A 23,339-nucleotide genomic window follows, 5' to 3' on the forward strand; every position below is an offset into this window, starting at 1 on the left:
TAAAGGGAAGGATACTCACTCTTCCGCTTATATGATGAGCCTCTCAGTCTCAGTCTTCTAGTACACCGAGTCTGCCAGACACTTCCAATTCCACAGATTAACCCTCAGCTAGGTTGCCATCGACTACCAGCCACACCAGAAAGGAGCCTCACTCCGGTATCAAGAAAGCCATAGCTTATACACCCTGCACAATTGTCCTCGACATCACGCTGGCCATACACCCGTACGAAACACGCAATCAGGACCAAACTTCCAAGGACTACCAATACTCCACGTACAACATAACGCTAGACAAATATTATTTTCTCGAACGAACATGTTCAGATGTACGAGTACGTCATAATCATGACATAATATGAACTCCCCTTCACCGTTGTGATCAAGTTCATAGTTCACAAAACGAAAGTCTCACAGACTGTACAACAAAAGTTAACACCGTTGTGATCACGTTCATAGTTCACAAAACGAAAGTCTCACAGACTGTGCAACAAAAGTTAACACCGTTGTGATCACGTTCATAGTTCACAAAACGAAAGTCTCACAGACTGTACAACAATAGTTAACACCAGTCATTTAAAAAAAAAATGATGACCGTGTAATGATCGAATATTTGGTGATCTATCCATGTGTGCAGTGTGTTACTGATCTCCACTGTTCCATTATATTAACTTGCACCAGAATTCGACGCTGAAGGTGCCGTTCGGCTTTACCAGTTACACTTAACAATAAGGTTCCTGGCTGTAAATCCCAGTTAGCTGCCACCATGTCATAATGCTCCCACCTGGAACATTGGGTTGAGAATGTCCAATTCACACACAAAAGAAATGAAGATGAACACCAATAATAGGGTAAAAGCTACATATCTAATTTATTGAAAATCTCTACATAATAATCTGACAAGAGTATAAGAAAATACTGCTTCTCTCCTCCCTAGCTGCAGTCCACCCTCTCCTAAAGTTAATTACACTCTCCCTCTCACCTTCTCTTTTTCCCCCCAATCTCTCCTCCCCAACAGGTCTGGACTTGTTGATTCCAAAAATAAACCAAAGTAAAACAATGGTGCCCTTTGTGACCATGTGACACACCATGGTCTAAACAAGGATGATGAAATAGACCCATGTCAAAAGTCACTGGGTTGTTACTATGGGCAGTTGTTTATCCTCTGCCCACCAAGGAGAAAACTATGGATGTCTTTAAGTGATACATTCTTACAAGGCCCTTCAGCCACATTTGTGGCTTTGTTACATCGACGATATCTTCATGATATGGACCCATGGGGAGGAAAAACTCATTCATCGAGCAAATTAACTCGTTCCACCCCTCCATCAAATTCACTGCAGATTTTTCGCACAGCAGTGTCCATTTCCTGGACACCACAGTGACCTTGAAAGACGGATCAATCAAAACAGACTTGTTCACAAAGCCAACGGACAAGCACAATTTTCTACTTCCAAGCAGTTGCCACCCACCCCACTGTACTAAGAACATTCCATACAGTCAAGCTCTTCGCTTGAGGCGCATTTGCTCCTCAGACTCTGATTTCGAGTTGCGTGCAAGAGATCTTTCGAAACATCTCCAAAAGCGACAGTATTTCCGCAGTTTCATTGAGGAGGCCATGGAAAAGGCTAGAAAGACCCCCCGGGTTGAAACTTTGACGTACAAAACTCGTCAACCCAATTCCAGAGTACCCATCGTCTGTGAATATCACCCAGCCCTCCCACCACTTGCGAGTTTCATTCGCAAGCATTTGCCCATCCTCCACAGCCAGGAACGCCTGAAATCCGTGTTCCCAGAACCCCCAGTCATCGCCTATTCCAGACCCCGGAACCTACGTGACATTCTTGTCACGGCCAAGTTTTCACACAAATCAGAGCTACAAACAGACATCACGGGCAGTCGACCATGCTTGTCCAATTGCAAAACGTGCAAACTTGTTGATTGCACAAATTCTTTCAAGAGTTTCCGTACTTCTCGGAAATACCCCATCCAACAGGATATTCATTGTATCTCAAAGAACCTGGTCTACCTAATTTACTGTAACCTCTGCGGAGTTCAGTACATCGGGGAATCACAAAACACCCTGAGGCAAAGAATGACAGGACACCGATCGGCTATCAAGACCAAGAAATTTCAGCAACCCGTAGCCAGACATTTTAACATGGCCGACCACTCTATTGAAAACCTCAGATTGATTGGAATCAATCAAAACAACAGCTGGTCGTCCGAAACCCGTAAAGCCAGAGAAAATTACTGGGAACTTAACTTGAAGACCACTACTCCATTTGGTCTGAACATTAGGAACAACCTGCCTACGCAATAGGAACAAAGCAATCATTAGCTTATCGTGCCATTCGGTCACGGATTATTCCAATTCCCTGTCAATCACTCAGACATTAACTGTCTTCCCAGTATAGGGATTATCTTAGGGATCTTAGGGATTATCTCCCGCCGATCAACCAGGCATAATTGGCCTCCCCGACATAATCCTATTAGGGATTATTTCCTGTCAATCAATTAGGCATCATTTGCCTTCGCACTCGTCTGAGGGATTATCGCCTGTCAGTCATCGGGGCAATGAATTGGCCTCTCCCCACTAATTTGTGAAAGTTTATATCCTGACAGTCATTCCTCGGATACACCATTATTCACTTGCCTATAAAGTTTCAGAATTTTTTCCTAGAGTTATCACTATTGTGGTCAACTCGCTCTGACGAAGAACTAGTATTGTTCGAAAGCTTAGCACCAAAAGTATCGGCTGTTTTATTTTACGCCTCTCTAGCTGAAATTGCTATTCCGTATCTCATTTGAGATCCAGCCTATCTTTCACGTAGCATTGTTGTTCTACAGTTTTTTCCACTTGCCTATATATATATATATATATAGAGAACATGGAATATGATCGGAAATCTGGAAGTGGTGAAAAGCTCGTGGCTCCACCGGGATTCGAACCACGGACCTTTTATATATATAGTATCCGTGACTTATTCAGGGCCGTGTTGCTATGAATCGCACCTATACTAGTATTAAGGCAAATTTCCCTATCCGCGTACACACAAAAGGCCCTTTGCCGTTTCAGCATTCTGTATCCGTACTAACAGACTAATGTGAGTTTAGCTTTACAAACAATGAAAACTGTTCACTCTAAATTAAATGACGTCCACTCTTTATTCACGCTGGGAAAGAGTGTAGATAGCGGCTACTCCACAGGAGTGAATTGACATGTATGCACAAAATTGAAAAAAAAACTTGAAGAAATTTATTCATACGGATTTGTTTGGGCCTAATTCGATCATTTGCTCCCAGCCTAAGCATATATGAATATGCATCACTGCCCGGACCGCTCCATTTTTATGAGCGCTTCTCACAACTGTTGGCAAAAGGGTAGTCCTAGTACGGCAAAATTGACATAACTCAGGGGCGGATCCAGGTTTTTCGAGGGGGGGGAGGGGGCAGGACTCCACTAGCGCAACTATCAGTTGGGGAGGAAGCGTACACACTTTTCGTGGCTGAGTGTGTCCTACCTCCTAGATTGCCGGAAAGGACACCTCCCACACCTTCGATAGGTGCGAAAAGAGGAAGATAATTTGAGATTTGGTCCTTTAAAAAAAAAACATGACACCTCTGAAGGCATCCGAATTAGCGAGTTGCCGCGCGTTACAAGTTTGGGATATATTTATTGCTGTTAAAACCAGTGAGTAATACATCCAACACACAGTTCTAACCATGCAAAACAACACAATGTGTTATTTAGTTAATTGCATTATAGATTATTATCCCTGTTTACTTTTCACTCTCTGTGTGGACATGTTTGGTTTCTTTTATTTTTACCATTGAGGCTGCTTTTTAGCTCAGAGTCATGACCAAATCTCATGCGAATTGTACCAAGGGTTTTTAATTTTTTGGGGGGGATGGAACCATTCTACTATGTTGTTGGTCCAGGTTTGTAGTAATTAAAAATCAATTTATGAATAGATTTTATTATATAATTAATAAATACCATTTGGGCTAAATTTTGGAGAAATGTTACTTTTTTTTGGTGAAGGATGATACTATCATCTTGAAAATATTATATGTTGTTGTTGTTGTTAGCTAGGAAGCTAGGAGTGCAGTTGGGAAGAAAAGACAGGGAAGTCATTTTTGTTCTCAAATACCCAGATCAGAAGATTTATTGGGATTTTTGAAGCTACTTTGTGAGAATTCCAGTTTGTTTAATTTTGCTGCATTTTATGTGAAATTAAACAGTATTTATAATAAGGTATATTTTGAAACCTATTATAACAAAGTTTGTAGCTTTTGATGTTGCTTGTTATCACCTCTACTAAATTTATTTGACATAATGAATCTTCCTGTAATAATGCAGACCCAATATCCTTACAAATATGGAAGCACTTTCCTACCAGTTTGAATCTTATTTTTAACATGTAATTTCTGAAAAGTTAAATGTTTTTATGGGTATAGATAATCATTCAGCTGATTATTTACTAATCTTTTCTTAAGTAACAGAGCTAAAGATTGTTGGAATATTGTGATCTTAAAAATTATATTCAAAGAATAGATCAGGGGGTGAACTTATATTCAGCATGTAACCATGGAGTTGGAAGGGTTATTCCTATGACAGTGTGCCACCTAGGGTGCTTTTACACTTGATCCAAATCAGAACTCAGAACTTGTCAGGATCTGATCCTGACGTCGAGATCACGGCTGAAGTGAAACGCAGTTCAGATCCGGATCTGATCCTCCTATTTTGATGCTGGCAGAGACCAGCATCTGTTCCGGACGTCGAGATCAATTTTGCAATGTAAACACTGTCGCATGAACGGTGACCCGAGATATCCGGTGACCTCATTACGTCACATGCATTCTCGCATGAACTTCCAGTCCTGTATCATGCATGTGCTAATTCCTACGTAGATTGAGTGTGTGTGTGGGGCCGAGCATAGCATAGTATTGTCACCCTAAGGCTATGCAACCATGACAACGAAAGTTTTAGAGTATACGTACTACGCAATCCGCGGCTGCGCATGACACATTTCCAGTCCGATTATTTGACCAACATCCGGTGAAAAGCGGAGGAGTATCAGAGTGCGTGTAAAGTGTAAATGTGTCCGGATCAATGCATAAGTTTACCTCATGGAAAGATGATCGTCTGATAACATCAGGGGATCTGATCCGGATCTAGTGTAAAAGCATCCTTACAAGGCAGAAGAAAATTATTCCACACTGTTATATGAAAACCCTGTCTCAGTATCTTGTTCCTATATCAAGACATGATTGATTTTACGTATTTTGACTGTGTAAATCAGTAGCTGTCTGTGACATCATAGGGCAAAGAGTTCTTCAAAAGTTTTACTTTCCTATAGTATAGTCTTGTTCTTGATTTATCCTTGAAACCTGATACATTTGGAATGTTTACTTAGCTGTGAGGGTACTATGTTTTGTTTTTTGTAGAATATAGTAGTTTTCTCTGTAAATAAGTACGTTCATTATTATAAAGAAAAGCCTGTAAACTCTTTCATCTGAATAGCGCTGATGACATACAGTAGTTCACCCTGCTGTTCCCAGAAACATTCAAATCATGTCTCCGACTTAGAAAAATATCTTGGCATACAAGATGCTAGGATGTGGCTTTAACCTCCAGATGGAGAAAATGTCCAGCATTTTTATTATAAACCAATCAACTTCAGTCACTGCAATATCCCTTGAATCTATGCATCCTGCAGGTTTAATGGCAATTCCTACGTCAGTCACAAGCATATGTTCGATTGAAGGTTATACACACTTTGTTCCAAAAGTGAACTTCAAGCAAGCAGGTTCTGATGTCATTTGAAACACCTGCATTGTTTTTCTTTATATTTTTCACCAATTTCCAATCTTGCCAATACTCCTGATTTTACCGGCAATCTCCCAGTTTTAGGCAATCTCATTCTTATAATGAAGTTATCTGCTTATCTCCAACTATTTCCCTAAATTGCAATCAGAAATGGGTCAAGTATATTTTTTTTACCTGCTTCTTAGAAACGAGGTGGAAAAAGTAAAATCCACTTTTTTTTCGGAAATAATTGTATAAAATGCCTGAGCAGTGTTCAGCTGGGTGTCAATGTTATCACTTCAATTATTATGCCATAGCCAAATGTAATTATGTCAGGCGTTGACGCATAGAACACTGTTTCTATAATACTTTTAATATTGCTGTCTTGTTTTACTTGGATTTTGCTCAGTTATCCCTATTTTTACCCCTAGTCACCCAATTTTGGGGGATGGAATCTTGTTGATTGTAAATATCCCTATTTATGTGAAAGACAAATGGGCAGGACAGACTTCCACTACAGGGCCAAAATTAATTTTGATTTGTTGCCAACCTTCCCCCCCCCCCCCAAAAAAAAACTGCTGTTTTATCTTTACCACTAAAGTGGCTAGACTAGTCAGTATAACACACAGACTATTAGTTCATTTCAAATCAGGTAAGACCAAACTCAATATGAAGAACAAGAGACTTAATAATTCCCGTAATGACGTGTTCACAACCGATTACAGATTTCTCGAGTACGAATGACGTTGAGTATCACCCAAGGTTAGGCTATGTCTTCGAATAAAGTTAAAAGAACATGTTTAGTTGAGTGATTAAAATTTATACACATACATACTTATACATACATATACTTATACATATTTACATTTTGAGCCGTCATCAACGACACCTGAAAACAGAGCTTTGAGGTGTTTTTTTGCGTAATCTGGAGCTGAATATCTTGAAGTGTCGAGTAGCTATAGAAACATCAATAGTAATTAATGTTTTTTATTTCTATATATATTTTTTTGGTATTTATTCATTTATATTTTTGTTGGTTCTTGGGTCTATGACTAATATAAAGACTAAATTTCTGCATAAAGTCACCATTTAACTTAATTTCTTCTACACCCAGAACGGACCCTTTTGTGGGGATTGCTTGTTGCCTTCACGTTTGCAATATATTCCGAAACTGATTTGTTGAATTTTCACGATAAGAGGCACGACAGGGATATGATTCACCGGATGATTTTTAGTTTTGATGGACAGACCCGTAATTTACACTCTAAATCTTATTCGGCAAATTTGAAGGACTTGAGATTTCAAGCTGTCATATCTCGTTACCAACATACCACTTTATAGCATATATTAACATAGTGGATATCATAGTACTGTCCTATCCTATTGCTCAACTTATACTAACGCTTTATACTAACGCTGAAAGTAAACATAAGAGAGATGAGTCATGGCAGTGAATAACTGTCAGAATTTCTCCACGCTTAAATACATGACTATGAAGCTCACTTCCAAACTCCTATGTATTTATTACGTACTTGGTTTACCATTAATGAAGCAAAAAACATAATTTTTCAATGTATTTATAAGTTTAACCCTGCTTGAAGGGTTTCATTTGATTAAAGTTTCATATGAAAACATTTAAAATATGACAGCCAAAGTGCCCAAAACCTGATGTGAGGGAGCATGATGACGTAGATGAGATCGATGATGACTTCTCAGTCTGGATGTGGACTTTAATACAGGTCCCTGGGTAGTTCTGGCCACTAAAGGGGGTACCCAAGGCCTTAGTACTTCATGAGCTGATAAAGTGACTGTTTCAAGTGGCAGAGACAGTCTTGAAACTGAGAGGATGGGAATATGGACCCCACAGGAGCCTTTCCTTTTTGTATGGCTTCTGGGGTCCCAAAAGGCAAACATGTAGTTCATAATAGAACACTTCCATTTAGTTTAACCTTACAGAATTTCATGAGAAAATTCATTTCAAAAAGATTTCTGTCAAGATTTAAAAAAAAAAATGTCCACATATTTGGAAAATAAGTTAACCTTGGAACTGTAGATTATTCTCTTCTTTCAATAATCATGAAAGATGCCAGCTTAGAAAGAAAGGTCAAAAAGAATGTACTCTGTTTTCCGCGATCCATTTCACTCGTAAAACGAGCAAAGTTTGTTGTATGTACTCCATTTAGGTCTCTCCCCAATTGTGTAAGAAACTGACTTGATACAAGTCAATGACAGTAGCAGGCCTTCCAAAAGTGTATGTAACTTCATATGATATCCAACTTGATCATGAAAGAAATCCAGAACCATTCAGAAGAACTTACAACCAGACCAAGGTCCACGTTTTAGATCCCACAATACCTGAAATCACGATTCATTTTTTTTTCTGAATCTTCTGAATCTTTTTCTGAATATTTTTTTTGTTGAATGTGGATTTGGTCAAATTGCCAGAAAGTGGCAACTTAAAATAATATAACTTGCTTTGCCTTGAAAATTTTAGGCAGATCTGTTTGTTAAGTAGGAAATAATGTGTGCGTCATTCCTCTTCTGAGAGCTCAAGAAAAGAATTGCACAGATTTTGACAATCCCTAAAAAATTCATCATTTTCAAAAATAATGATTATGAAGTTTGAAGCTGTTGCCATGCATGCAACCATAGTGTACATTGAGAACTGAAGGAACACCGCTTTAAAACAGGAGTCAACCTCTGAGGAATATTAAAACATCAGGTAATATGATACATTTCTGCTTTTAATGAGAGTTTAAAACGTCAAGTGTTATTTAATATCCTGAGAAACAGTCTGTCAGGTGCCTCGATAGTCTGGGATATCTCTCCCAAATTGATTCTCCATTTTTTTTTAGTGTTTTTTTAGTTTGATGATTCTTTTTTAGCTGCCAGGGAATAATGTTTTATCTGATATATATTTTTGTTATGACTTAAGCAGCATATCATCTGCGTAAATATGAAATAATTTTGAAAATTTTGTTGGTAGAGACATTTCCAGCAAGCTGTCCCTAGGGTTCATATGTGTCTTATCTTTAAGGATTGAAGGTATAAATACTGCAATCAAATTCTTGTCATTTCATGAGGAGAAGTGACAATATGGTAGTGTCTTACAGACATTATGCATTAAAGATGAAAGATAATTCAAATTATGAGGACATGTTATGCAACGGTTTCTTATTAAAGAGATATAGTCATGCATTAACTACAAACATGGACGTTAATGCAATTTTGTGGCATTTCGTAAGGAAATGGTCAATGCATACTGGGAGATATATTTAGTATTAATACACTATACAAATAGAAGTGAGTCAGGTTAATGTAAGATACTCCTAATGATTCATTGGTTACTTAAAGGGATGTATAGACTATAACAATGATATCAACTACAACACTTAAAATCCAATTCTTACTAGGTCGTTGACAGGATATATTGTAACATCCTGACACTCAGATACCATAGTTATAGTGAAAAATTTACTCTCATTGAAATGTGTTCCTTCAGTTTTCATGTATACTAAAGCCATTTGAAATTGATTTATCTTATATACCCCTATATGAACAATTTATAAAATTGATGTAGTTTAGATGTACATAATTGTGGACAAACTGCATGAGTCCATCAAACTTTTTGAGATGGAAAAAAAGTGACCACCTATTTTGAGGAGATCATCAATTAGGAGTAAATTTTACAGAGACAACTTCATTTTGGATGGTGATTGGACCTGGGGAGGGGTTGAGACCTGTGGGAGGGGTGGGACCTGTGGGAGGGGTGGGACCTGTGGGAGGGGTGGTGGGACCTGGGGGAGGGATAGGCCCTGATAGATTCCTTCCATCAATATATAGTTGCATAAGTAGAGAAGCATGCACATACAATAGTTATGTTAATTAAAGCAGTATTGTGCAGTCCCTTTAACAAAGACACATAAAACCATGCTTGAATCATCTTTGACAAGTTCCCTACATTCACTGTCATATTGTTGAGGTAGTTCCCTTCCACAGGAAATAACCCAATAGTAAAGAATGATCAAATTAAACAAGTCAACGAACACGAATCAAACCCAAATAAGAATGTCCAGAGATAGAGGTTTTACCTGAAATTTTCCAAGATACACACATTTGAAGTTTTGATAAATCTGAGGAAACTCATTAAATATGTGCAAACTATGACGTAGAGTGTTGTGCTCATCAAAATTTCTTATTTTTGCCCTTAATAAGAAAAACCACTAATTACAAGCCCACATATATCATTTGAATGATGTGATGTTCCTCTTTTCAAAGAAGACAATAAAATATTTCCAAAAAGTTGCCTTCGGCCACAAACATGAGTTCAGTGTCCTTGAACAGAGGTTGTGAGAACACAGATTGAATGATGTATAAGGTCTTTGTAACCCTTTCCCATTCATCGTTCCTTCCATCTGGCCCCACTTTTCCCTTAAATGACAAAAAAACAACAACAAAAACATGATAGCACTAAGGTTATTAGCCTGTATACCTAAGAAGCAATTCAGGAAATTGCTGCTGACATTTTCTACCAAGCGTCATCGGTGATCAACATGCTTAGGATATGTCTCCCACGGGTTGGAATTAATGAAATAAATTTAGATATAATCATTGGTAATTTGTTAACTCTTTGACAGTTAAATTGACATTAGTCGGTAAAGAGAAACGGGGAATTCCACTTGTTATGGAGATTATGAGACAGGCAAGCGAAGATAAGTTCAATAAATGTCTGTAAGTTGTAACATGAAAACACTCCGGTTTTATTTCATGCAACATTTGAACTGCAGTGGTTAGTTAGTGCTATGGAAATGGTGACTTCTTGAATGCTTAATTTTTGTTCAAAAAACCAAATGATTCCATCTACGGCATTATTATGTCATAAATAATGCCAAAAGAGAAAAAGTTGAAAGCAAACGTACTAATTGCTTTCCTAGTACTGCAAAAATAGTCTTTGTAGATAACTGTAAAAGTTACTAGAGGCCCTGACGCATCGTTCCTAGCAGGATTTTCTTCAAAGGCAAGTTCAAACGAAGGGCACATTAAAACTAGACATGAGCATCTTGACTGGAGTGGAAATTTTGCACCCTTCTCATCTTTGTTCTGGTGTACGTATGTATATATGTCATATAAACATGGTATGGATTATATGAAACAACATACAATATCATGGATTATATGAAACAACATACAATGTCATGGATTATATGAAACAACATACAATGTCATGGATTATATGAACCAACATACAATGTCATGGATTATATGAATCAACATACAATGTCATGGGTTATATGAACCAACATACAATGTCATGGATTATATGAACCAACATACAATGTCATGGATTATATGAACCAGCATACAATGTCATGGCTTATATGAACCAACATACAATGTCATGGATTATATGAACCAACATACAATGTCATGGATTATATGAACCAACATACAATGTCATGTAATATATGAAACAACATACAATGTAATTAGCCTTGCAGTTTATATGCACATATAAACTGCAAGGCTAATTACATTGGATATGATTTCCTTTGATAATGTTGTTGGCCCGGGTAGGCTAAAGCTGGTCATGCATGGAATGATTGAACCACCCGACATTACTGGACTGGTGATTTAGATAATGATTTAGATTTAGTCTAGGATCCAGACTAAGTTGTGTCCGCTTCAGTCGGGCTGACACAACATGTTGTATTCTCCCAACTGGCAGTCGTCCATGGTTATGCTGTGTTTGACCGTTATTGACTGCAACTGTCCTGTTTCAACAAATTGTGGGGCAAATCAGTTTGTACGTGACCTAAACGATCACCAGTCTTTAACAGAAAATAGTCGTTCAGTTTGCTGGAGTCAGTCGTTAAATAAACACTTCTACGGACATTCATGTATCCAAAAGGAGGTCACGTCAGTCGAGTTACACTGTTATCTTGTTCTGTCTCCTTCAATCCCTGCTAAAAGGTTGACTTATTACTACCTCATTAATACTCTTAAGGGAATTAAAAACATGGATCTTTGGAGAGAAATATCACAGCATTACCAGCTTGAAATATCTTCCAGTTTTCATGTGTTTGCATCGTGATTAGGGAGTTGTAGTTTACAAACACAAGCAACTATATACCTCATTCCTCTGTTCCGATATTTCTGCCCCAGTTCATTTGATGGATGTGTCCGTTTCCCATCTGGTTTTAGCTTTCTGCAACATTATTCTGTCTCCAGACAAGGAAGGCAATATGATGGGGGGGGGGGGAGAAGAAGGGCTGTATAGGTAGTCATGCATTTAAGATACTGACAGGAGTGAATGATGAGGAATTGAAAATATTCAAAGCAAAAGGAACACTTGAACAACTTGTATTGCTAAGTATCACAGGTCTATTATAAACACACCTATTACCAGGCACTTGGGAATGTCATAAACAGACAAGGAATTCCACTACATATGTTTCATTTGTAAGAGAGGCTGGGGGGAACAAAGAGGTATATTCATCAAAGTATGTAAATCTAGCAGCATTAATTCAAAGGAAACCATGTGGGATAACAACCTGAAATGTTCACACTGTGATGCAGAAATAAATACACACTTAAAAAACAACTTGATTTAGTTTAGATTTTTCAATTTTGCCCAGCAATCTTCAAGTTTACAAAGTTTTCGACTAAGATGCTATGCTGTGGCATTTTTTTGCAGTGGTGTAGCATGTCTATCTTACAGAAAACTTTTGACACAACTTGACACAACTCAATTAGTTTTCCATTTTGCATAGTAATTTTCCAGTTTGCATGCAGTGCTGTAACAATTTTGTGTAGAATTTTGCGGCTATTTTGATAGCAGAAAAGAATATTCTGCACAGTTCACTAATGTCATCAGAAAATTCCGGAGTATGTTATTGTTATTCGTCATCGGGGTATTAGGGAAGCATATCTACATACATGATGGAAGTGAAAGCTGAATGGAAACCATTATTGGTGGGCTGCTCAGGATGTACAGGCTAGCTAATCTGGTCACTCTAGATAGATTAAAGAGACATGTAGTTATGCAGGTACATGGGCCTACTACTTAAAACAGAAACGTCTACACCCGGCCGGCTGACGATAAAATTATGAAATCAGTATGATATAATGAACAAAATAACACCTGTTCATTATGCAGTGCTCTGTGTACTGTTTTTTTTTGTGGTAAACTAGAATACTAAAATGTTATTTTCAAAATATGTCTCAGTGATCTAATATGATGGTTCAGTGGTGGTAGGCTTTCCCGCGAAAAGAAGACGGGTAAATTCTAAGCTCTTTATTTAGAGAAGATCAATTATAGAAGGTACCTTGTTCTGCCTTGTAAACTGTAACCTAGGAAACTGGCATCACCACTCCTTATTACCTAATCAGTCATCAAGTTTGCTCTCAAATATACATGAAAGTAAACCAAAAACATTATAGGTTATACTGTCTCGCCGAAACATTCACAAGTATTTTACAGTCAAGCACTCTATGGCAGTCGTTGTCCTCATTGAGTGGCGATTCAACTACCTAATTTAGCACCGATGCTAGGTATCTGGAAGTTGACATGTTGAGTGTGCATTTCAATAGGACAGTATTTTAATATATAACAGTAACTTAAAGACATAAGATGTACAAATTACTAACATGATCGTCAACCAGTCATAAATACAATTCGAATTTCATTGCTTTTAACGATGGACTCTATTATTAATGTGTATTATTTTGAACCTTCATAATAATTGTAGCAGACTAGTCTTTCTTGATATGTAGAAACATGCAGATCTCTAGAAAAACCATTTCATACATGTCAACACGGATGATGAAATAATCAAACGTGATATGAGTGAATTATAAAAGAATAGCTATCTCTGGATCTCAAACTTGGGTTTACTCTCGGTTTGACATCCGGAAACCATTTCTCGGTTCTTTAGCTTATACTCAACATATAAACGGAAGGCAGGGTGCAGCACCTATTTGCTCCTCTTTTATAGATTTAATTGAGACTGTGTAGTAGTTGGTTCGTCTGCACCCCCTATGTAACTCGAGGAGATTTTCACTTCTCTAAATCATTTTGCTTCGTCAAATCGATCTCGGGAACGCAATTTTCTCGTCTTCTTGAAAGTACTTAGTAGTTGCTTTCAACTTTTGAAGTGCATGTTTTCCATGAAGTGCCATCAGGAAATGCAGTTACTGAAACAAAATAAGTTGTTGATGGGGGGGGGGGGGGGGACTGCAGGTTTAGCAATTCCTATCAACCCACTCAGCTGAAACTAGAACAAGCACTAGATACATACATCATTATAGTATTGAATCAACTGTGTTTTGAATTGACTTCAGCCTGTCTTTTATCACAGGTATCGTAAAGAAACATGCTCTCTTCAAAATGTTGATCTTGTTCCGATAGATTAATCGATGGATGAATAATCAGCACGATTTAGTTCTTTTGCTCTATTTTTCAGTTTCATCGCAAAGAAAATCACTTGTTACGGTCTGTCTAGATATTTTCCAGATTGATTAGACAACTTGTAAAGTATCAGTGAGTTTTGATTTGTTTTCCAACCGCCATTTGAGTTCGGGAGAGATCTAGAGAAGGAATAATTAAGCTGTGAATCCATTTCATGGCCTTGATGTTGAATTTCAATGCAGCTCAGAGGAGGGGTCTAATGAGGTGTGCCTTCCTTTAGGCAAAACTTCCTTTAAAAGTGCTTGTATGCAAATTGGAGGCATCTCTTTAGCTTTTCAAGCGGATGGTTTTATAATTCCCTGATCTATATCTTGTGGGAGTCTACATCAGTTCCATCTCATCCCCATCTAAACATATCAGCCTTCCGTTGAATCTTGGCTTTAATAAATAACATGATGATTGCATCTCTGACTAAAATGTGTTCTCTGAACATTTCTTTTGATTGCCCCTCCCATTTAATTGCATGAGTGTATGTGTGTAATTCCCCAAAATGTCAAGTGGTCCAGTGGATGGCCAGACATCTCGCTGATTATAAGTTGCTAGTTTTGCTTGTCGTCATGGATACATGGTTGTATATTGATCAAATAAGTGAAGGGTTCATGCTTCCAATCAACCTACTTAAAGTCATCTGTAAGCCATTGCAAAAGAGGTACAGAAAGGAGGGACCCCAAAGTTATCTAGGGTAATTAGAAGTGGTTTTCATCAAACTGTAAGATGAAGGCCCCAGTTAATGTCAGTCAAAAAAGAGGAAAGGGCCAAGTTATCCTTCAAAATGGCGACACTGACAGTTATTGAAAGGCTATTGGAGGGCTGTATACGCTACTGCGATAATGGGATCTAATTACGGTGTAAAGGCCTTTAGTCAGTCAAACTTTTTCTTCTCTTCACAGCTTGTCCTTCATTTTGCTATTTTGAGGCAATGTCAAAAGCTCTGCAATTGTCCTCAGTTGTTAGTTTGTTATAAGTTAAATGTTAGTCTCAAAGTACATGGTTTCCATGGTAATTGTGGATAATGATGTTCAGTCATGTAGTCTCAGAGTGCATGGTAGAGTGCATTGGTAGAGTGCAAGGTAGAGTGTATAGAGAGTGCAAGGTAGAGTGCAAGGTAGAGTGTATAGAGAGTGCAAGGTAGAGTTCATGGTAGAGTGTATAGAGAGTGCAAGGTAGAGTTCATGGTAGAGTGTATAGAGAGTGCAAGGTAGAGTTCATGGTAGAGTGTATAGAGAGTGCAAGGTAGAGTTCATGGTAGAGTGTATAGAGAGTGCAAGGTAGAGTTCATGGTAGAGTGTATAGAGAGTGCAAGGTAGAGTTCATGGTAGAGTGTATAGAGAGTACAAGGTAGAGTTCATGGTAGAGTGTATAGAGAGTGCAAGGTAGAGTTCATGGTAGAGTGTATAGAGAGTGCAAGGTAGAGTTCATGGTAGAGTGTATAGAGAGTGCAAGGTAGAGTGCATGGTAGAGTGTATAGAGAGTGCAAGGTAGAGTACATGGTATAGTGCATGGTAAAGTGCATAGAGAGTGCATGGTACAGTGCAAGGTAGAGTGCAAAATAGAGTGCATAGAGAGTGCAAGGTAGAGTGTATTTGGTGTGATGAACACAATGATATCTCTCAAAATGGTTGAATTAAATAAACCTTCCAGTTAAAAAAAAACACGCATTGTGTTCTACTAAATTCACCATTCATGTTCAAATGGAATATTGTTTCTATTTTTGACGACACCATAATTTTAATACATCTATTATTACCAGATATTGCTTCAATTAATTTAAGAACTTTCAGCAATACACCCTTTTGTGAGAGGAGGCCTGTATTATTGTAATCGATTTCTCTGAAGTGTACCAGTATCCATACTGAGGATGGAGGACATACTAGTAGAGACATATCCCGCACATCCCATATCCTTCTGTGGATCCTCGTCTACAGAATACAATTTCATGAAATATTAGGAACAATTTGAAGACAAATATGGTCCCTCTGGTTACATTTTTAGACATGTTTTCTCAAAGAAACATTAGAAATTATTAAATATTTCAATTTTGATCCTCTCTTAGCTCTATACGAATTAATTCAAGAAAACTTTAATCCATAAAAATGATGATGATTGTGAGTGATATGATTGCAGCAATATCTTCAAGCTAAAATGTAACATTCTTCTTACTGTCACACAAACATGTCTGAGGAGTTCATGACCTTTAATATTGAGTGTTATATGAAACGCTGGCAAAAATCCATGTAGAATTTAGATATGAAAAGTTTGGGGTAAGAATTTCTCATCACCCCCTCCACAAAGCTTCCTTTCATAGACTCTTGTCACCTTATGCATGCAGCAACCTGTGGGCCCTAGGCCATTCCAAGGATTTTTGTTTATTCATATTATTATTTTATCGATAAAGCGATAAATCTGATGTATTATGAGACATCGGCACGTATGGTATTACTTCATTATCCTGTATTCCTGCAGGGTGCAGTTGACAAAACGATTAACCATTGCTTCTTGCTTTCCTGCTTCTGTTATAAATCACCTAATTGCTGTCTCTGGATCTGCAAAGGGTAATGATTGGTGCATAATCACGCTGACTTTTGGAGTGCATTATAATGCATATCTCACAGTTTTAGAGAGACTAGCATAGAGCCCTAGGGTCTGCTGTACATCAAACTGAGACAATTTCACGAGTTTTTTAATGATCGCATGATCGGCAGGCATATTTGTACCGTTCATACGGTAACCAGATAACTAAGACTGGTAGAAAATACTTGAAATCAATGGTTTATATGGTAACAAGATAAATAAGACTGGTAGGATTCAAATGACGAGAGAGAAAAGGTTAAAGCAGTCTGCATATTGCATTGATGTCGGGGGGGGGGGGGGATAAGTTTAATGAAGCTAGCAATGCAGTTCATTAGGTTACTTTGATATGAATTTCAGATAATGCAAGACTACAGTTTTGCATACTAGTAATACTAATATAAAGGAACGGTTTCTGGGCCTGGAACTTATCAAATGAATGAATTAATTAATTATTCCAAAAGAAATTTTTTGTGAAGTATATAATACTGCAGGCGTCAGAGGAACGACTATGAACATTTAAAAGAGCAACAAAGGACATTTCAGCTAGAAAATGATGTGAATTAAAATTAATAACCACTACTAATTTGTTCGTATTATTATTATTATTACTACTACTACTATTACTACTATTTCTACTTAGTACTTCTAAACTATTTATCTAATATATACCCATGCAGACAGGCCTTTAGTTGATGTCAATCCTACATATATAGACATTACTTCATTGTTGATGCCGGGGAGGGAGGGGGAGGTTCCAGTGAGAGACCACAGGGCCATGCATGTCATGTGATCATTCAGAGCTCATATATAGTACAATACAGCACTTTTTATATTTAATGCAGGCCAGAGAGTGGCAGGGAGGGCAATTTCAGGAGGGATATCTTTGGCTCTTTGTGAAGTGACATATTTAAACTAGAACTGCATATGCCTGCAAAGTATTGTAGTGCGTGAGAAGTGCTTGCAGTATTAGGAAGAACTTTTTGTATGTTCATGGTGTTATTTGTTAATGGGCGGACAACACACCAGGGAGTATAGTTATATTGTAGGTTCCTACAAAGTGAGTGCCATGACAGGCTCAGAATAAGTTGGCTACGCACCTAGCCTCTGAAACTGCAAATGTACAGAGAGGCTATATGTAACTTTAAGTTTCAACGTCCAGTCATGTAGGTATCGTTCACTTGGCCAGTAATGTCAATATAGTAGCACTCACACTACAATAAACACTGTAAGCTCTCGTGGAGGAACCTGCAATTTGTACTTTTTTGGTTTGGTTTCTAGATTTGTATGTTCCTGAGGGCCGCGGGGATTAGTGAGCATTCCTGCATCTTGGTCTCCTTCATCCCATATCCCTCCATTTATTGTTTAGCTGTTTTAGCTATGTTATTATATAGCTATAAAACAAAGCTATATTACATAGCTATATAATATAGCTACTGTATGTAATATAGCTTTATAACACAACATTTAATAATAAAGCTATATTACATAGTTAATATAATATAGCTATAGTAGCTTTAATCTCTTCCACTGATCTTCTGTACGAGCTACCAACTGGATTAAGCTCGATCAATTGCTACAGCACATGTTGGTGATTATCACAAACTTTATATGTAAAGTTTTAATCAGTGAATTATTCCCTGAGTACCTTGCTCATTTCAGTGAGATTTCCAATCTTGCCATGTGGCCATGCATACATCGATCAATGGAAAAATGCTGAAAACTTAATACACATGGCCAATTTCAAACGTTGCACATAGCTTTGAAATAACCAGCTTTTCCATCCAGCAGAATTTATGTAACATCAGTGTTGCCATGCAACCCTTCTGGGACAGTTAAACGCAATACATAATAGAGCAGCAACCATGTCACAATCAACGATAATTTAATTTCATTGATATCTTTTTAATTAAGTTTAACTAATTTGCATATAAATTGTTTAGGAAACCTTGTGCCAGTATTTCTGTCATCTAGTTTCCTTGCTGTCTATTCGCTGTGCCCAGAGAATTGTCGGTTGTTTATGACTTGCATATAATCGGAAATCAAGTGGATAGTTCTATGGAATCTTTGATTATTTAATTTTACCAGCAATTATAAATTGTTGATTTATAATGTTATTCAGATGGAGTCAATGATAGCATTAACTAAGTAGGTCAACTGTGTCTGAGAGCTTTCAGATTTCAGAATCGAAATAATGCAGGAAACGAAAACATTATAAGTAGGATCCTTAGATATCAAAAAGAGGAGGAGGGATGAGAAAAGGAACTCCCAATCGGTGATGTGTCTCACTCTGTAATTATGTTCCAAATTTATCACCAGTTAGGTTAGTTAATCATCAGTTAGGTTAAGTAATCATCAGTTAGGTTAGTTAATCATCAGTTAGGTTAAGTAATCATCAGTTAGGTTAAATAATTATCAGTTAGGTTAAGTAATCATCAGTTAGGTTAAGTAATCATCAGTTAGGTTAAGTAATCATCAGTTAGGGTAAGTAATCATCAGTTAGGTTAGTTAATCATCAGTTAGGCTATTGTAATCATCAGTTAGGTTAATTTATCATCAGTAATTAGGTTAAGTAATCATCAGTTAGGTTAAGTAATCATCAGTTCGGTTAAGTAATCATCAGTTAGGTTAAGTAATCATCAGTTAGGTTAGTTAATCATCAGTTAGGTTAAGTAATCATCAGTTAGGTTAAGTAATCATCAGTAATTAGGTTAAGTAATCATCAGTAATTAGGTTAAGTAATCATCAGTTAGGTTAATTTATCATCAGTAATTAGGTTAAGTAATCATCAGTTAGGTTAATTTATCAGTTAGGTTAACTTAACCTAATTACTGATGATAAATTAACCTAAGTAATCATCAGTTAGGTTAAGTAATCATCAGTTAGGTTAAGTAATCATCATTTAGGTTAGTTAATCATCAGTTAGGTTAAGTAATCATCAGTTAGGTTAAGTAATCATCAGTTAGGTTAGTTAATCATCAGTTAGGCTATTGTAATCATCAGTTAGGTTAATTTATCATCAGTAATTAGGTTAAGTAATCATCAGTTAGGTTAATTTATCATCAGTAATTAGGTTAAGTAATCATCAGTTAGGTTAAGTAATCATCAGTTCGGTTAAGTAATCATCAGTTAGGTTAAGTAATCATCAGTTAGGTTAGTTAATCATCAGTTAGGTTAAGTAATCATCAGTTAGGTTAAGTAATCATCAGTTAGGTTAGTTAATCATCAGTAATTAGGTTAAGTAATCATCAGTAATTAGGTTAATTTATCATCAGTAATTAGGTTAAGTAATCATCAGTAATTAGGTTAATTTATCATCAGTAATTAGGTTAAGTAATCATCAGTTAGGTTAAGTAATCATCAGTAATTAGGTTAAGTAATCATCAGTTAGGTTAAGTAATCATCAGTTAGGTTAGTTAATCATCAGTTAGGTTAAGTAATCATCAGTTAGGTTAGTTAATCATCAGTTACGTTAAGTAATCATCAGTTAGGTTAAGTAATCATCAGTTAGGTTAAGTAATCATCAGTTAGGTTAGTTAATCATCAGTTAGGTTAAGTAATCATCAGTTAGGTTAAGTAATCATCAGTTAGGTTAGTTAATCATCAGTTAGGCTATTGTAATCATCAGTTAGGTTAATTTATCATCAGTAATTAGGTTAAGTAATCATCAGTTAGGTTAATTTATCATCAGTAATTAGGTTAAGTAATCATCAGTTAGGTTAAGTAATCATCAGTTAGGTTAAGTAATCATCAGTTACGTTAAGTAATCATCAGTTACGTTAAGTAATCATCAGTTACGTTAAGTAATCATCAGTTAGGTTACTTTAAAAAAATAATTATTTGTAACTGTTACATATACTGCTAGGATATTTAAATTTGGCACGTACATAATGATCATTAACAAATGAGCTGCAAAAATGCGCAACCCAATATTTCCATAATTTCAGTACAAATGTCCCAACAGAAATGAACCAGGCTCTGCCAAATCGAATGTGAGAACTCCTCAAACGATTAATTTTAAATTTCTGTCGTTTACTTTAGCCATTAAAGCTAAATTAAGGAAAAGTGTTGTCAGCTGGAACAGGATTCCAACTATTAAATGACGTCAGGATTACAAAGATCATCATCTGTGCATTGCTAAACTGACATATATTGTTTGAGTCATTCAGCAGGTTTGTTTCTAAATTAGATGATAAAGAAGAAAACAGAGGCCAGCTATAATACTTGTTCAGACTGCTGCTATCAAAGTATATTATTATTTGACTAACATTTCATTTCATATGGAAATGAGGATGGCAGAATTCCTCATGTAGCAATATCAATTCTCTTTTAGTTTTGAAAACAAAACAGGCAGAATTGTGAGAAGCAGTCTTGATACAATTTTAATTTCTGCAAATTTCTGTCGGGCTGCTTGGCAGATTTTTCTGCAGGGCTTACCGTATAGTAAAGTGTTTATTAATTTAAAAGTTCTCGCTAATCACCTTCCGAGGGAAATCTTCATCCGTTATTTGATCATTTTTTTGCCAGAGATCTATTTAACTATTAAATTATCTATGGTTCGTCAGGTATGGGATATATATGTGACCTCAAACTGTTGAATGTCAATATCTCTCAGAGTCTCATCAATTAGTCTCCTGAATATAAATTGTTTTGTACGTTATAAAACAGTTTCAGTGGCGATATATATCAGATTACATTTATGTTACATATACATATATATATGTGAATATTAGCAATAACACAGCTGTTAGCAGTTAATTTTTCTTGAAAACTGTTAAACCTGTTGAATTATATGTTTGAATTTTTTAGTTTTGAATTGATGATGACTAAACAAAAATAAAACACGACGACACTTTTGGAGTTTGGTTTATAATAACATTTCCACACCTACACTTAAGAAGATTGCAACTGAACTAAGGCCCTAAGACAACCCTCAAATTTTTGTTTCATGGAATGAAGGTTAATTAGTGACCAATAGATGATGAATTTGAATCCTTGATATCTTGACTGACCAACTTGGACACTTTCTATTTTGTCGATCACATCCTGGAAGGTTTCCATGACGATATGTGGTGGTGCACTGGTTAGAGTGGAAACAGTATGTGTGTGTTTACATAAACAGTCCAGGTTATAATTAAATTTTCACAAAAGATTGTCACTTATAGGCCTTCATTCCGTATGCTGAATGTGTGGCACATGGGTTTTCATACTCCCAAAACTAACATCAACTAGTCATACATGTAATCACAAATCCATAAGTATATACGAGCCAAAAGAAATAGGACTACAATAATTACATGTATACAGTTTACTAAGTGTGGAGCTACAACTGAATTACTTAGCTTAATACCTGTCATGAAGCATTCAACTATTTCTGGCATTCTTAGGCCTTGCGGTCTTAGCTTAGAGCATTTGCACACTTTCTTCAAACAGTCTAAAAGTGTCTGGTTATCACTTTAATTAGAAAATCTCACTTACCCAAAGGATAAATGTATGAAACAAACGTAAAACCACATTAAGAAATTAAAATTAAGGACAATTCTTAAGCTTAAACTAGAAAATTTCAACTGCCTTAGATGCTATTGTTTGAGGTGAAACCTGACTATTTTTCAAGTCAATGGACTGCACAATCATTTGATTTGGGTGCATAAAGCATTAAAGAAATTGATCATTTAATAGCTAATTTTAGAAAGAGAGTAAATGAAATTGCAGACATCAAAGCTTTTTTGCTGTGACAAACTTTATCATCCGACCGTCAGGGTAACCTATTCTCTAAGCTCAAAATAAAATTCCCAAAGCTTACTGAAGACATTATTTTTATTTGAGTTGGTCCCACAGGGTAGCATGCAGATGTACTTTTACATTGCAGTAATATCATTTCAGGATTTCCTCAGTTTAGATTTTACAAAACTATTAAGCTAGGCAAAGGTTCGAATCCCTCATTTTGTAGAAGTCAATAAAATAGTGGCACGGTAGTAAAATGTGACCCTGTTTAAGTTCAGACTGTTTTATAGTTGTGTAGATAAACGTGAAGCTTGTGAAGTTTAATAGTAAAATTTACAACAAAGAGAAAAGAGGAGAAAAAGTCGTCTCTGTAATATTTCGGAACCTGCCAGTAGGGTTGTTTCCAGCATTTATAGCAGATTTCTTACAACTGATAAAGTTTCTTGTTTTTTTCTTTTCCTAACGAGTAATGTTGTTCCTTCATCGATCCGCGGTAATAAAGATCCATTCCTTGTAAACTTCTGCGTTATAAACGTCTGGAAAGGGACTTTAATACACATGACCTACTTTTGTAATCTTTGAAGATAAAATTGACAATATGTTGCCTGAATTTACACATTTGGCATGCATTATTACATCACTGTGCATTAATATAGTATAGTTTGAATGTAAGAATTTATTTCAAATAAGGATTCTGAATTCTACTGAAAGTTCACAGATGTTTAGTGCTTTGGTTTGGTTCTATTGGATCAAAATAGCAAATCTACATAG

General features: G+C 36.5%; 1 protein-coding gene across 4 annotated transcripts in view; it reads left to right on the forward strand.

Moving 5' to 3' along the window:
* LOC139961031 (uncharacterized) overlaps positions 1–23,339 on the forward strand; it is a 181,979-nt gene that overhangs the window by 138,588 nt on the left and 20,052 nt on the right. The window lies entirely within an intron of this gene.

The sequence above is a fragment of the Apostichopus japonicus genome, chromosome 20 (genome assembly GCF_037975245.1).
Source record: "Apostichopus japonicus isolate 1M-3 chromosome 20, ASM3797524v1, whole genome shotgun sequence".
NCBI classification, from domain to species: Eukaryota; Metazoa; Echinodermata; class Holothuroidea; order Aspidochirotida; family Stichopodidae; genus Apostichopus; species Apostichopus japonicus.